The following is a 15,031-nucleotide window of genomic DNA, read 5'->3' as shown; positions in this document are numbered from 1 at the left end:
TGACTCATGGAGGTTGGACGATCAAGCAGCACCTCTGGCAACTCCCCTGCTCTCTAGTAGAGGGTGGAGTTTAGGAGGAGCTGCTTGGAGTATTGAGGAGGGTCACAGCCAATACCCAGCAAGTGGGCTGGCAGGGGCAGGCACCTCTTAAATACTCTTTATTGCTACTAGGGTCCCCCGCCGGCTCTAAAACCAAGAACCTAGTGATTACATCACCACTGACTGCTCAGATCCCAGTATTCATTGAGCAGAGAGTGGTGACTGTCAATCACCATTCTCTATTCTGCTCCTTCAGAGCTCACTGGAGCACCCCCCTGTTGTGGGGATGGGAGCAACTGCCTCAGGCTCTCAGTGCCCTGCTGGGAGGGCGACCCACCTGCCAGTCAGGCATCTGAGTGGATCCAAGCCTTAAACTCGTAAACCTTGCAGAGCCTGGATCAGCTATGTGATGTCAGCTGGGTCATAGGAGTGCAGAAATAAGTGCACTTCTGCCACCCAGAAGAGAAGTATGGTCAATAAAGCATTGACATTTTCTTTTAAGACTAATAACCCGTGCCCTGTCCTGTACTGTATAATTAGGAAATTCCTTTTTTTTCAGGCTCCTGTCCTTTGCGTTGTAAGAGAAGAAAAGAAACGGCTGCATCCAGAGATTCCGATTGCCTTTTATTGTTCACAGTGATGACACCAAAGACACCAACATGAAGTCACATAGATGTGTTTCACACATATATCTTGTGCTTAATCATTATGTAATGATTAAGCACATGATGTATGTGTGAAACGTGTCTATGTGACTTCATGTTGGTGTCTTTGGTGTCATCACTGTGAACAATAAAAGGCAATCGGAATCTCTGGATGTGCAGCCGTTTCTTTTCTTCTCTTACAAGTTTCCCACGGAGGCAGGCCGGGGCTGGCACTCAATGAGACATTCCATTTCAGGCTCTCATCATACACCTGGAGAAGCAGTTCTTTTTCCTTGTATCTAGCCCTTTGAGTGTTGCACTAATTTCAAAGCATTTTAAAACAGCGTACTGTATCAGAATTATCTAAAAAGACACATTCTGTCTTTTTTGTGCTCCCCACTATCACCTGATATTTCCAATTCTCCTTTTCTGTTACACATACAAACGTTCTACAAACTTGCAGCAACTGAATAAGATCTTGCTGTCTCTCAGGGTAACACTTTCAAAAGTCGCTTCCACTATTTCTTCTCTCCCTGTATCTGAAAAGATACAGAGATACATGAAGCAGAGCAGGCTGCTTTTCAAAGCATTACCATGGCAGAAAGTGGGTTGTTATTGGATTGCTGAGAGTATATAGTAACAAAGACATATACAGTAAATATCTGGAATGGAGAAAAGGTTATATGATAGAGAGGGGGGAGCAGAAAGAATGGTGTCTTTTTAATATATTAACTTGCACTTTAAGTAAAGAACATGTATAAGCTCTTTCTTTTGCACAAACTTTTATAACACGCAACTTACCACTAACTCTGCAAAAGTTAAACTTTACACTTCAAATTTATTGTTGGTATTTCAAAAATATTTCCTGTTTATTTGTGTACTTGTTCAGTTCACAGAAACAGACACTGATGAAATCTGTCCTTTTTTCAGCTTCTAAAAGGTTATTGTGGAAATCCATTACTTTAGCAAGACATATTTTTGTGTCTTTATTTCATGTTGTTCTTCAATGTTTCTTTTATTAGTAGTTTATGTTCTAGTTTATGCTGTCTTCTATTTTTGGTTGACATTTTTGTAGTCCTAAAGAAAAGCTATTTTCACTTGGATTTCAATCAGTCACCATATGTTGCCTTGATGATTATTAAGATTAAATACATCTTCAATATGTTGGAAAATTGAGGGTCATGGACTCTGTGAGCTGCAAAGTAAACTTCTTTTAGTATGTTTGCTTTGCATTTTTGGTTAATTAACACTAAATTTGATGTAACTCTAAGCACACTGAGCAAAAAGGGAAACTTATCATGGCACATAAATAATAAACATAACAGTAAGTACTTGATGGATACCACATCCAAATCTCAGTCAACATAGCTTTTATAAGAATATTGCTCCTGGAGTCAGTATTAAAACAAATAAAAGACAGATACTGCAATCAGTATAACCAGCCACTGTATATGCATATGGCACATTTTAGTAGGATAACATCATGCAACACACAGTTACATTAGTAATCTATATTTGCCATCAAGTAATTAGTGACACTATTCCAGTTCAGGCATAGTCTACTTTGAGTTTTTACCATACCAAAGGCAACACATTTTAGTACTCCAATAAGATTATTTTAGATTTTTATGGTATGGTGCCTTAATTTTCCCAGCATAAATATGTCCCAACTGATCTTCAGTCAGCTCATGATAATTTTTTTTTTTTTTTTTTTTTTTTAAAGAACCAAAATTATTGGGGTCCAATTTGTATATTAGGGAGATGCAAGGCTTTTGATAAATCATCATGGCCCTGAGTGCTTTTGAATCTTGTTTACAGCTTGAATTTGAAATCACCTTTCAGATTATAACCAAATGATCAAGATAAAAGGCAGGCTGCTTGAATTTTAGCAGGAGGCCAGCAAAGGTAATTCCTTAGTTAATTTCATGATAGGTTTACTGTAAAGCATGGGTCTTCAAACTACGGCCCTCCAGTTGTTCAGGAACTACAATTCCCATCATGCCTAGTCATGTCTGTGAATGTCAGTGTGTTACAATGCCTCATGGGATGTGTAGTTCTACGACAGCTGGAGGGCCGTAGTTTGAGGATCCCTGCTTTAAAGAGTAGGTCCACCTTTGCTGAGAAGAAAACAATCATCACTAGGTGATCAATGTAAAGCTCAGATGAAAAAGCTGCTTGTTCTATTTTGTTCTATTTTGTCTTTTGGATACTGAATCTGAATAGGCGTAACTAATTATATTTATTCAGCTGGTGCACCTTCCGTGTTCTGATGAGGAAAGTTGCAGTGTCTGTATCCCTTTAGATGTGATTAACCCTAAAGGGAGTATCTCACCAAAAATTAAATTTTTGTTACAGAGGATGCCTAAAACCTGACTTGTATCCAAGGCAGAGTTCTTCACAAAAGCAAGAATTTACATTTCTGGGGGAGTTTTGTACACCAACTGTGTACCAAATGCCTCCGGGTTGCCATATTGCATTGAATTTACAGAAAATTACACATATTTTTAATAGCATTAAATTACAATATGATGTGTAGCAATTTTATATGCTATATTATTATTTTTTTATTTACTATTTTTTTTTCCCACTGAAGCAGAGATGCCCTTTAAAGTGGTTGTAAACACTTTACTACCACTTTTACCTACAGGTAAGCCTAAAAACCAAAATTCTGCTGTTACTTGGGGATTTCAACCTCTGGGCTAACTCAACTCAGGATCCCATCGCTACCGCCTGCATAGATCCAACTCGAAGAATGCGGTCTGCAGCAACTGATAAAGACTTCAACGCATACGTCAGGTCACACTTTGGACCTCATCTTCAAACAAAACGTGAATATCAACAAACTGGACAACAGAACTTTACCATGGACGGACCACCACGCCATCAAATTTATATTAACCACCGATACCATCCTTCAAAAACCCAAACCCCCTACAACTATACACTGGACAAGATCACAGAAGAAACTACACTCTGAGCTCTTCAAAACCACACTAGCGACAAAAATAGAAGTACCAAATCTGAACCACTCAACGGAACAAACACTCAATGCTTTAAACAAAGCGTTACTACAAACAGCAGACACAGTCGCTCTGAAACACAGAGCTCTCAGCCGGAAAAATAACTCAGGCTGGTTTAACGACACTCTCACCCTACTGAAACAGGATCGCAGAAGAGCTGAAGGAGCCTGGAGGAGGAACCCATCAAAAGAAAACCTCACAAAGTACAAAACCCTTTACCAAGAATTACCACAAAGAGATCTTTAAAGCTAAAAAAGACCATTTCGCAAACACCATCTCCAAAGCCCTAAACCGTCCGCAGGAACTTTTTAAACTAGTCGCTAAGGCTATGAACCCCTCCTGCTTGGAGCCCCCTGCAAATGAGACACAGGAATTCTGTAATGAACTTTTATTATTCTGTAATTATTCTGTAATAATTTTTTTATCGACAAAATCGAAAAGATACGGGCATCAGTTCAACAGAAAAAAAAACACCAACCCCACTCAGATACAGCAAGAAGAAGCCATCAACAAAAATAGTCTATGATCGACGAATTTCAAGCTGGTCCCAATTACCATCAACACCACAAAAAACATCATCAGAAGCCTCCGAGACAACACATCACCTAATGACATCATTCCTACAAAACTTTTGAAAGAATGCACGGACATCTTGGCACCCATCATAACGCACATCATAAACCAATCATTCAGGGAAGGGATTGTTCCGAACAACCTCAAGCATGGCATAATAAAACCCCTCTTAAAGAAACCCAACCTCGACCCGAAAGACCCAAACCAGCGCAGACCGATAACAAGCCTCAACACGATCTCCAAGATCATGGAGAAAGCAGTAGTACAACAGCTTCAGCCCCACCTGGACGATCACAAACTCCTAGATCCTCTACAATCAGGTTTTTGCCCAGGCCACGGCACAGAAACGGCTCTTCTCAAGATACAGTATGGGACGATGCCCTCGAAGCAGCAGATGACGGAGAATCCTGTCTCCTAGTGCTGCTGGACCTTAGTGCAGCCTTTGACACGGTAGACCACAACATACTGATCACACGACTCAAAGAAGTAGCAGGAGTCTCTGACGCGGCCCTACCGTGGTTCGCATCTTTCCTAGAAAATCGCACTCAGACCGTGAAACTTGGAGGTTTTACATCAGAAACACGGACCATTACATGCGGAGTCCCGCAAGGATCGCCCCTCTCACCAGTACTCTTCAACATCTACATCCGCCCGCTCCTCAAAATCATCAGCAAACAGGACCTGCGCTACCACTCCACGACACGCATCTTTACCTTCAAATCACCAACAAAAAAGACCAATTTCATGAACTTGAAAAGTGCCTTACACTGATTGACAATTGGATGACTGAAAGCGCCCTCAAACTTAACGGATCCAAAACAGAACTACTCACCCTTCACGCAAATAGGAAATCCATTTCTAGGACCACAGGGACACCACCCACCATCCTCAGAGAAATCATCGCGCCAAGCAATAAAGCCAAAAGTCTCAGAGTCATCTTTGACTCAGACATGACGATGGATGCACAAATAGGATCAGTCGTCAGCGGTTCTCATCATCTGCTCCGCATGCTACGTAGGCTCATCCCTTTCATCCCAGAAGAGGACACGGCAGTAGTGGTGGGAACGATCATCAACTCACGACTCAACTACGCAAATTCCCTCTATTTAGGACTACCAAAATACCAGATTTCACGTCTACAAGTCGTCCTGAACACGGCAGCCAGACTGGTAACAGGTAAAAAGCCGTGGGAATCAGTCTCCCCAGTCTTGAGGTCCCTCCACTGGCTGCCCGTACAGGATCGGGTGACATTCAAGACACTCTGCCTCACCCACAAATGTATACAGGGTAACGCTCCCCAATACTTAAGCGAGAAAATAAAACCCTACGTCACCAAGCGCGTTCTCCGGTCAACCGACCAAAACCTTCTCCAAATTCCTAAGTCCCGCTACAAATCGAAGGGAGAACGTAGATTTTCGGTCCAAGGACCACGGCTCTGGAATGCTCTACACACTACCATCCATTTGGAGGAAAACTATCAGGCCTTTAGGAAAAAACTAAAGACCCACCTCTTCTGAAGGACCGGCACGACTCTGGACGGAAAGCGCCATGAGGCAATTAAGTTCGCATTTGTTGCGCTATACAAGTTACTCACTCAATTACTCACTCACTCACTACCTGTAGGTATCATTAATATCTTCTAAACTTGGTTTAGGAGATATTCACTATATATACGTCAATGTTACATGCACACTGAAGAAACGTTTTGCTTGTGCCGTTTCTTCAGTAGCTGTGCCATGGCAGGTGTCACCCACATGCATGTGTGCGAGTGAAGCCATCGCAGCCCCGTGAAGCCCGCTGCAACAGCTTCGTTCTAAGGTAAGTATTTCATAATGAGCTAGTATAGAATGCATACTAGCTCATTATGCCTTTATCTTGCAGGGTTTTTTTTAGAGAGTTTACAACCACTTTAAATGGACCAAGTATTTATAAAAGGAGACAAAAGTGGACCTATGTTATCATAGTCCTTATATTTTAATTTGATACTCCATGTTGTATTACCCAGATAGCTGTGTACATTAACAATTTGTTAGAAATGCTAAACAAGAGGGCACGTGTGCGGACTCTGAGCAAGACATACATGCTTGCTTAGTGCTCCACTCCAGGGGGAACTCCACCGGACCATACAGCCACGCACCGGCATCCCAAACAGCGCCCGCCGCTCGCTCTCAGCACGGAGAGAATACTTCTCACACAGACATGGTTCTCAGCTTCTCCAAAAAAAAATTCCGCTCCAGGAACATTAGGGACACTCTGACCAGGCCACCCAAGATGGCGCCAGCTCCTACCTCGCTGCACAGCACGCCACGCTCTGCAAAGCTGCCGATACTCCCCCCACCATCTCAGGTCACTAACTGTGAGTCAGACTCAGACCCAGGCAGCACACAAACATTAATTCACTCAGGCATGTTCAAACTGTTTGAACGAATGCTCCAGAAAGCCCTGAAACAAACCTCTGACCACATTACTGACAAGTTAACCCATGAGATCAGGGAGTTAGGCCAGTGGACAGCTGAGTTGAAAGTGAAAGTAGACAACTTGGAAAATCATATACAAGACTATATGGCTGAACTTGAGAACCTTAAATAGGAAAAGACAGTATTACAGTCACGCTTAGAAGATCAAGAAAATAGGGACTGACGCTCTAATCTGTGGATTAGGGGGATATCCCACCCAGGGACATACTAACCAAACTACATTACTACCGCATTAAGGAACAACTCCTGGCTACAGCCAGAGGGAAGGATGCATTGACCTTTCAAGGACACATGAATCAGATTTTTTGAGACCTTTCCCCTCTTACGATAGCAAAGAGACACACCCTGAAACCGCTCCTCCAGGTTCTCCAAAGACAGCAAATCTCATACCACTGGGGATTCCCATTCTCAGTACGTTTCACGCATTTGGAGACCAAGTATAGCTGCTTAACTTCATAGGAATTACAGACAACCCTACAAGACCTGGGCCCCCTGAATCAAACCTCGCATGGAGATTTGTCACGCAGACGCTCGGCTTGCCGTTCTCCATAAAAATCGGTGGCCAAAGCCAAAGATCACAATCGTCAGAACCTTTACAAACAGGGGCATAATGACAACCCCGCAGCATCCACCGAGGATTCTATGGACTGAGCTTGCATGGGTCATGTGAAACAACTACAACATCTACCACCCTTAGATGAGGAGGACCACCTTAGTTGGCTCATTGCCCTTTTTTCAACAGACACTGGCTCCCTTTTACTTTTTTTTCGTTTTTGCTACCGGTGCCTTTAGCCTACTTGGTCCAAGTTAGCCAGGACAGTTTATAAATAAAATCTGAGATTAACTTATAGTTAGATAACTCTCTTGATATTGAGCCAGATGGCCTGTGATGAGTGTCACAGACTCCGAACTCTCACAATCACTAAGGATGCAACTCATGGAACTCATGCTCCATCTACTTGTTTTTTTTTTTTTTTTCCCTATTACCTTTTTTTGCAAGTGGCAACTGTTGGAACTCGATGGTTCTAGAACCACGGTAGGCCTACTTGGTAATATAATCCCCTTAAGCCTTGAGCCTGCTGGCCTGTACTGAAGTTCACAAGTTCCAAGCCCCCACTACCCCTTGCCAGGCCGCACATGTTATGTTAACCATGTTGTTTTCTTCCTATTAACATTTTGCAATTATATGTACTTTCGTATCACTCACTGAGAGACATCTGGTGCTGGGTCACGTTATCTCTCTAATCATTACTATGCCATGCTACATGTATATCTGTTAAGGACTTTGGTCCCTTTTTTTTTTCTTTCCCAGTGCTGTTCTTCCATTGGCACCACTTGCGCCCTCATTGACTGCCCTTGACACCCTGCTCCTAATATGCAGGATCCTGACGGTAGTCTCAGAGCCTCTTTGGGACTGCTTGTCGCTCCCCTAGTATTCTCCTATACCCTATTGTTATGCTGTTATTTTACTACAGTGTTTGCAGTTCTAAGGGTTGTATTTCTTAATTTTGTACTACTCCACACTATTTTTCCTCCATTTTCTCTCTCTTTCTCTTTAGTAGGGATGAGCTTTGTGTTCGATTCGAACGTATTGTCTGTTCGTACGTTCGCCGAATTTCGAACAAAATGGGTCGTTCGCGCCAAATTCGAGTGACGCGCAACGGCCCATAATTCACTGCGGCATTGCGCACTGATGATTGGTCAAGCATGCACTATGACCCTGCATGCTTGGCCAAACACAGCGCGCAAAAAACGGAGAACAATAATTGGCCAAAGCCAGGGTGGCTTTGGCTAATTATGGCTCAGGGGGTTTAGTACACGCCCCACACTATATAAGGCCGCCTAAAAGGCGGCCGCGTGTAGTGTGTTCTGGCGTTGTTACAGATCAGACAGTCAGTCAGTTAGAGAGAGAGAGAGATAGAGAGAGACACAGTGTCTTTTCTACCAGATAGATAGATAGATAGATAGATAGATAGATAGATAGATAGATAGATAGATAGATAGATAGATAGATAGAGCAGGCAGGCTAGTCAGTTTAGTTAAATTTACAGTGTGTAGAGGATATATATACATCCTAGGAGTTGTACATATATTTATACACTGTATAGCTTAGCTAGATCAGCTATTCCTATTTGTCAGGCAGTGGATTGTGCTAGCTGCAGTGCTCTAACAAGTTGTATTGCCTGTATTCTGTTTAGTTTACACCTAAACGTACTCAGTGTTAGTGCACGTGTGCTGTTTAATTGCACATAAACGCAGTTGCTGTTACTGCACGTGTGCTATTTAATTGCACATAAACGCAGTTGCTGTTAGTGCACGTGTGCTATTTAATTGCACATAAACGCAGTTGCTGTTAGTGCACGTGTGCTATTTAATTGCACATAAACGCAGTTGCTGTTACTGCACATGTGCTATTTATTTGCACATAAACGCACTTGCTGTTAGTGCACGTGTGCTATTTAATTGCACATAAACGCAGTTGCTGTTACTGCACGTGTGCTATTTATTTGCACATAAACGCAGTTGCTGTTACTGCACGTGTGCTATTTAATTGCACATAAACGCAGTTGCTGTTACTGCATGTGTGCTATTTGCACATAAACGCAGTTGCTGTTACTGCACGTGTGCTATTTACTTGCACATAAACACAGTTGCTGTTACTGCATGTGTGCTATTTATTTGCACATAAGCGCAGTTGCTGTTACTGCATGTGTGCTATTTATTTGCACATAAACGCAGTTGCTATTACTGCACGTGTGCTATTTAATTGCACATAAACGCAGTTGCTCTTTCTGCACGTGTGCTATTTAATTGCACATAAATGCAGTTGCTGTTACTGCACGTGTGCTATTTATTTGCACATAAACGCAGTTGCTGTTACTGCACGTGTGCTATTTAATTGCACATAAACGCAGTTGCTGTTACTGCATGTGTGCTATTTGCACATAAACGCAGTTGCTGTTACTGCACGTGTGCTATTTACTTGCACATAAACACAGTTGCTGTTACTGCACGTGTGCTATTTATTTGCACATAAACGCAGTTGCTGTTACTGCACGTGTGCTGTTTATTTGCCCATAAACACAGTCACTCTTACTGCACGTGTGATGTTTAATTGCACATAAACGCAGTTGCTCTTACTGCATGTGTGCTATTTATTTGCCCATAAACGCAGTTGCTCTTACTGCACGTGTGCTGTTTAATTGCACATAAACGCAGTTGCTGTTACTGCACGTGTGCTGTTTATTTGCACATAAACGCAGTTGCTCTTACTGCACGTGTGCTGTTTATTTGCCCATAAATGCAGTTGCTCTTACTGCACATGTGCTGTTTATTTACCCATAAACGCATTCGCTCTTACTGCACGTGTGCTGTTTATTTGCCCATAAACGCAGTTGCTCTTACTGCACGTGTGCTGTTTATTTGCCCATAAACGCAGTTGCTCTTACTGCACGTGTGCTGTTTATTTGCCCATAAACGCAGTTGCTCTTACTGCACGTGTGCTGTTTAATTGCACATAAATGCAGTTGCTCTTACTGCACGTGTGCTATTTATTTGCCCATAAACGCAGTCGCTCTTACTGCACGTGTGCTATTTATTTGCCCATAAACTCAGTCGCTCCCACTGCACGTGTGCTATTTATTTGCCCATAAATGCAGTCACTCTTACTGCACGTGTGCTATTTATTTGCCCATAAACGCAGTCGCTCTTACTGCACGTGTGCAATTTATTTGCCCATAAACGCAGTCGCTCTTACTGCACGTGTGCTGTTTATTTGCCCATAAACGCAGTCGCTCTTACTGCACGTGTGCTGTTTATTTGCCCATAAACGCAGTTGCTCTTTCTGCACGTGTGCTGTTTATTTGCCCATAAACGCAGTTGCTCTTACTGCACTTGTGCTGTTTAATTGCACATAAATGCAGTTGCTCTTACTGCATGTGTGCTATTTATTTTCCCATAAACGCAGTTGCTCTTACTGCACGTGTGCTGTTTATTTACCCATAAACGCAGTTGCTCTTACTGCACGTGTGCTGTTTATTTGCCCATAAACGCAGTTGCTCTTACTGCACGTGTGCTGTTTAATTGCCAATAAACGCAGCCCTAGGCTCACTATGCAAGCCGCTGCCTGGTAAGAAGTCATTTTCGGCAGTGTCCCACCCCCCCCCGCTTCTCAACTTTAATTTAATGTGACATGTCTTTTTGCTTAGGGCCCCAGGGAGGTCAGGATCGGCACTGGGTAAGTGTCCTAATATTAAAAGTCAGCAGCTGCAGTATTTGAAAAAAAAAAATAGGCGGAACTCCGCTTTAACACAATATATTTGAGTGCATTACTGTACATTTAACACAGTATATATCCGTGCGTTACTACACATTAAACGCAGTATATATTAACATGCACATTTAACACAGTATGTTTGAGTGCGTTACTGCACATTTAACGCATAATAATACTGTTACTGTATGCTTAACGCAATATACAGTATATCATGTGTTGCTGCATGTTTAACGCAGTAGATATATACTTGCGTTACTGCACATTTAACGCAGTATATATCCATGCGTTACTGTATGTTTAGTACAGTATATATCAGTGCGTTACAGCAAGTTTAACACATTATATATATAAGAGTGCATTACTGTAAATTTACCGCAGTATATATGTTACTACACGTCTAATGCAATATGTTTCAGTGTATTAGTGCACGTGTACCACAGTATTTTGCAGTGCGTCAGTGCAGTTTTACTGCAGTATATTGTAGTGTGTCAGTGGAGTGTGTCTGTGTAGTGAGTACTCAAGTTAAAGTGCACCAAACACCACTTTCCATTGATTCATGTCTGGAAACCACCCATTCACATCACTGGGAAAGCCCGGCATTTCCACTTGCGTCAGAGGGGGACGGAGTCACGTGACAGGTGGCCCTTACCTCAGCTACATAAGAGCTGACAGGCTGGTGCCGCGTCATTCCCGGGGGGGCTCCGGTGGAGTCAGGATCGTGTGTGTGTTCCTCGCTGGATATCATAGCTGGAGAGTGGAGATCACCCATCGCTGGATACCGAGAATGGATTCCATCGCTGGAGTGGAGATTGAGAGTAGATTATATCGCTGGAATCTTTTTTTTTTTCTTTTTCTTTTTTTTTCTTTTTAATAAAGGACTTATAAAGCTGTGTCTGTGTGGTTTTTAACAATTTGACTCTTTTTTTTGTGAAATGATAGGGGTACAATGTACCCGTTATCAATTCACATGGGGGGGAGGGATCTGGGGGTCCCCTTTGTTAAAGGGGTTTTTCAGATTCCGATAAGCCCCCTGCCCGCAGCCCCCTACAACCACCGGGCAAGGGTTGTGGGGGATGAGGCCCTTGTTGAGGGCATGTGGTCTGGTACAGTTCAGGAGGGGGGGCGCTCTCTCGTCCCACGTCATTTTTTGTATTATTTTTACGCGGGGTTCCCCTTAATATTCATATCAGACCTGAAGGGCCTGATATGGAATTTGGGGGGACCCCCACTCATTTTTTTATGTTTTTATTTTGGTTTCCTGCACAAAATGTCATTTTTTAAGAAAAAGTCATTCAAAACTACTCGTGCTATTACTGAATTGTCGGGTCCCGGCAATACAGATAAAAGTCATTGAAAAACTTTTCCTTCAGAAATTACACTTTGTGCAGGGACAATTCTAAACACGGGAAACATGCGCTACTTTACATGCATACTTTAGACCAGTGTTTTTCAACTCCAGTCTTCAAGGGACACCAACAGGTCATGTTTTCAGGCTTTCCATTATTTTGAACAGGTGATTTGATCAGTTTCACTGCCTTAGTAATCACCACAGTCGTTTTATCTAAAGGAAATCCTGAAAACATGACCTGTTGGTGTGCCTTGAGGACTGGAGTTGAACAACACTGCTTTAGACAACCCTCAGGTGCGAAATTTTAAGGAATATTTCACTTTTATTGTTTAACTTTAAGCATTATTAACCACTTGCCGACCGCGCACCGTCGTTATACGTCCACAAGGTGGCTCTGCTGGGCGAGAGCACGTAATATGACGTCCTCTCTCCCAGCCGCCACTAGGGGCGCGCGCCGCCGGAGGCGCGCACGCGCGCCCCCCGCTCGCCCCCGACTCCCGTCACAAACACACTAAACACACAGCTCCCGGTCCTGTCAGCAGGGGAAATGCTGATCTTCGGTTCATACAATGTATGAACCGAGGATCAGTGTTTCCCCTAGTGAGGCCACCCCCCCCCCACAGTAAGAACACACCCAGGCATACTTAACCCCTTCCCCGCCCCCTAGTGTTAACCCCTTCACTGCCAGTGGCATTTTTATAGTAATCCAATGCATTTTTATAGCACTGATCGCTATAAAAATGCCAATGGTCCCAAAAATGTGTCAAAAGTGTCCGAAGTGTCCGCCATAATGTCGCAATACCGAAAAAAAAATCGCTGATCGCCGCCATTACTAGTAAAAAAAATATAATAAAAATGACATAAAAATACCCCCTATTTTGTAAACGCTATAACTTTTGCGCAAACCCAATCAATAAACGCTTATTGCGTTTTTTTTTTTACGAAAAATATGTAGAAGAAAACGTATCGGCCTAAACTGAGGAAAAAAAATGTTTTTTTATATATTTTTGGGGGATATTTATTATAGCAAAATGTAAAAAATATTCATTTTTTTCAAAATTGGCTCTCTATTTTTGTTTATAGCGCAAAAACTAAAAACCGCAGAGGTGATCAAATACCACCAAAAGTAAGCTCTATTTGTGGGAAAAAAAGGACGCCAATTTTGTTTGGGAGCCACGTCGCACGACCGCGCAATTGTCTGTTAAAGCGACGCAGTCCCGAATCGCAAAAAGTACTCTGGTCTTTGGGCAGCAATATGGTCCGGGGGGGTAAGTGGTTAACATCACTGCTCCAGAAAAAACTTCAGTTTTTCAAAAAATAAATTGCATTGATACATGTCCCCTGGGGCAGGGCCCAGGCCCCAAACACTTTTTTATGACAATAACTTGCATATTAACCTTTAAAATTAGCACTTTTGATTTTTCATGTTTGTGTCCTATAGACTTTAACGGTGTTCGCGTGTTTGAACAGATGTTTTGCCTGTTCTAGTGCGAACCGAACTGGGGGGGTGTTCGCCTCATCCCTAGTGATCACTGACACCAAAGATCTTTTTTAGCTGTCTATATGGGTTACAATCTTCCCAGTGAGACCCAGTGTAAGGGGCATTCTTTCCAATGACTCCACTGTAAAAGGCATTTTTACTCCCTCTAACAACTAATGTAAGTGGTCTTATCCACAATTGATCACCAATGTAGAGGAGACCTATGGTTTCACAGAACTCTTCCTTAGAATGTCTGCTGTAAGAACTCATCAGCGTTACTGGCATAGAGATGATTAGTATGCATGTGTATTATACAATACGCAAATGTAAATATACAGCTATATGCACTGCCAGACTATCAAGAATTGGATTTATGCATTTGTAAATGAAAAATACAGTCTATCTAATGAAACTCCTAGGCCAGATAATTATTTCCAGAAACCTATGCTTTCTCTATTAATCCTTTAAGCTTTCACTTTTTGCTGCTATTTGTAGGTGGTGTACTATTATTTCAGAAGTAGAAATAAATATTAGCACTGTTCCTGTGGTTTGATATACTGTATTCCAATTTTCACTGTCCAAGGTTAAAACCCTTTAAGTATTAGTCAAGCTTCTTTTTTTTTTCAGGCTGGAAAAGCACCTCTATGTAAGCTTATGTGTCCATACACACATAGGTGTTTACAGGCATATTAGAAAAGGTGAATTTACAGGCAGAAAACAAAACATTACAGATGCTTTCAGGAGAGGCAGCTTACCTGTAAAATCCTTTTCTTGGGAATACATCACGGGACACAGAGCCTTAATTACTTAATGGGTTATTTAGTCACCACAGGTGATTGGACACTGGCAAACCTAATTAGAATTGAGTTCCTCCCCCAATATAACCTCTCCCAAATGGAGAGTACCTCAGCTTTGTAGCAAAGCAATAAGTGTCTCACGTTTAACTCCGAAGAGGGGCGGGAGCTCTGTGTCCCGTGATGCATTCCCAAGAAAAGGATTTTACAGGTAAGCTGTATTAAAAAATTATATTTTTTTGCTCATACATCACGGGACACAGAGCCTTAACTACTTAATGGGATGTCCCATAGCAATGCTTAAATTGAGGGGAGGGAGACACAGAAATAAGACCGCCATTGGGCCAGAGGATCTATACTGCTGCCTGCAGTACACTACG

The sequence above is a fragment of the Rana temporaria genome, chromosome 3 (assembly GCF_905171775.1).
Source record: "Rana temporaria chromosome 3, aRanTem1.1, whole genome shotgun sequence".
NCBI lineage: Eukaryota > Metazoa > Chordata > Amphibia > Anura > Ranidae > Rana > Rana temporaria.
Note: the sequence above shows the minus strand (reverse complement) of the source record.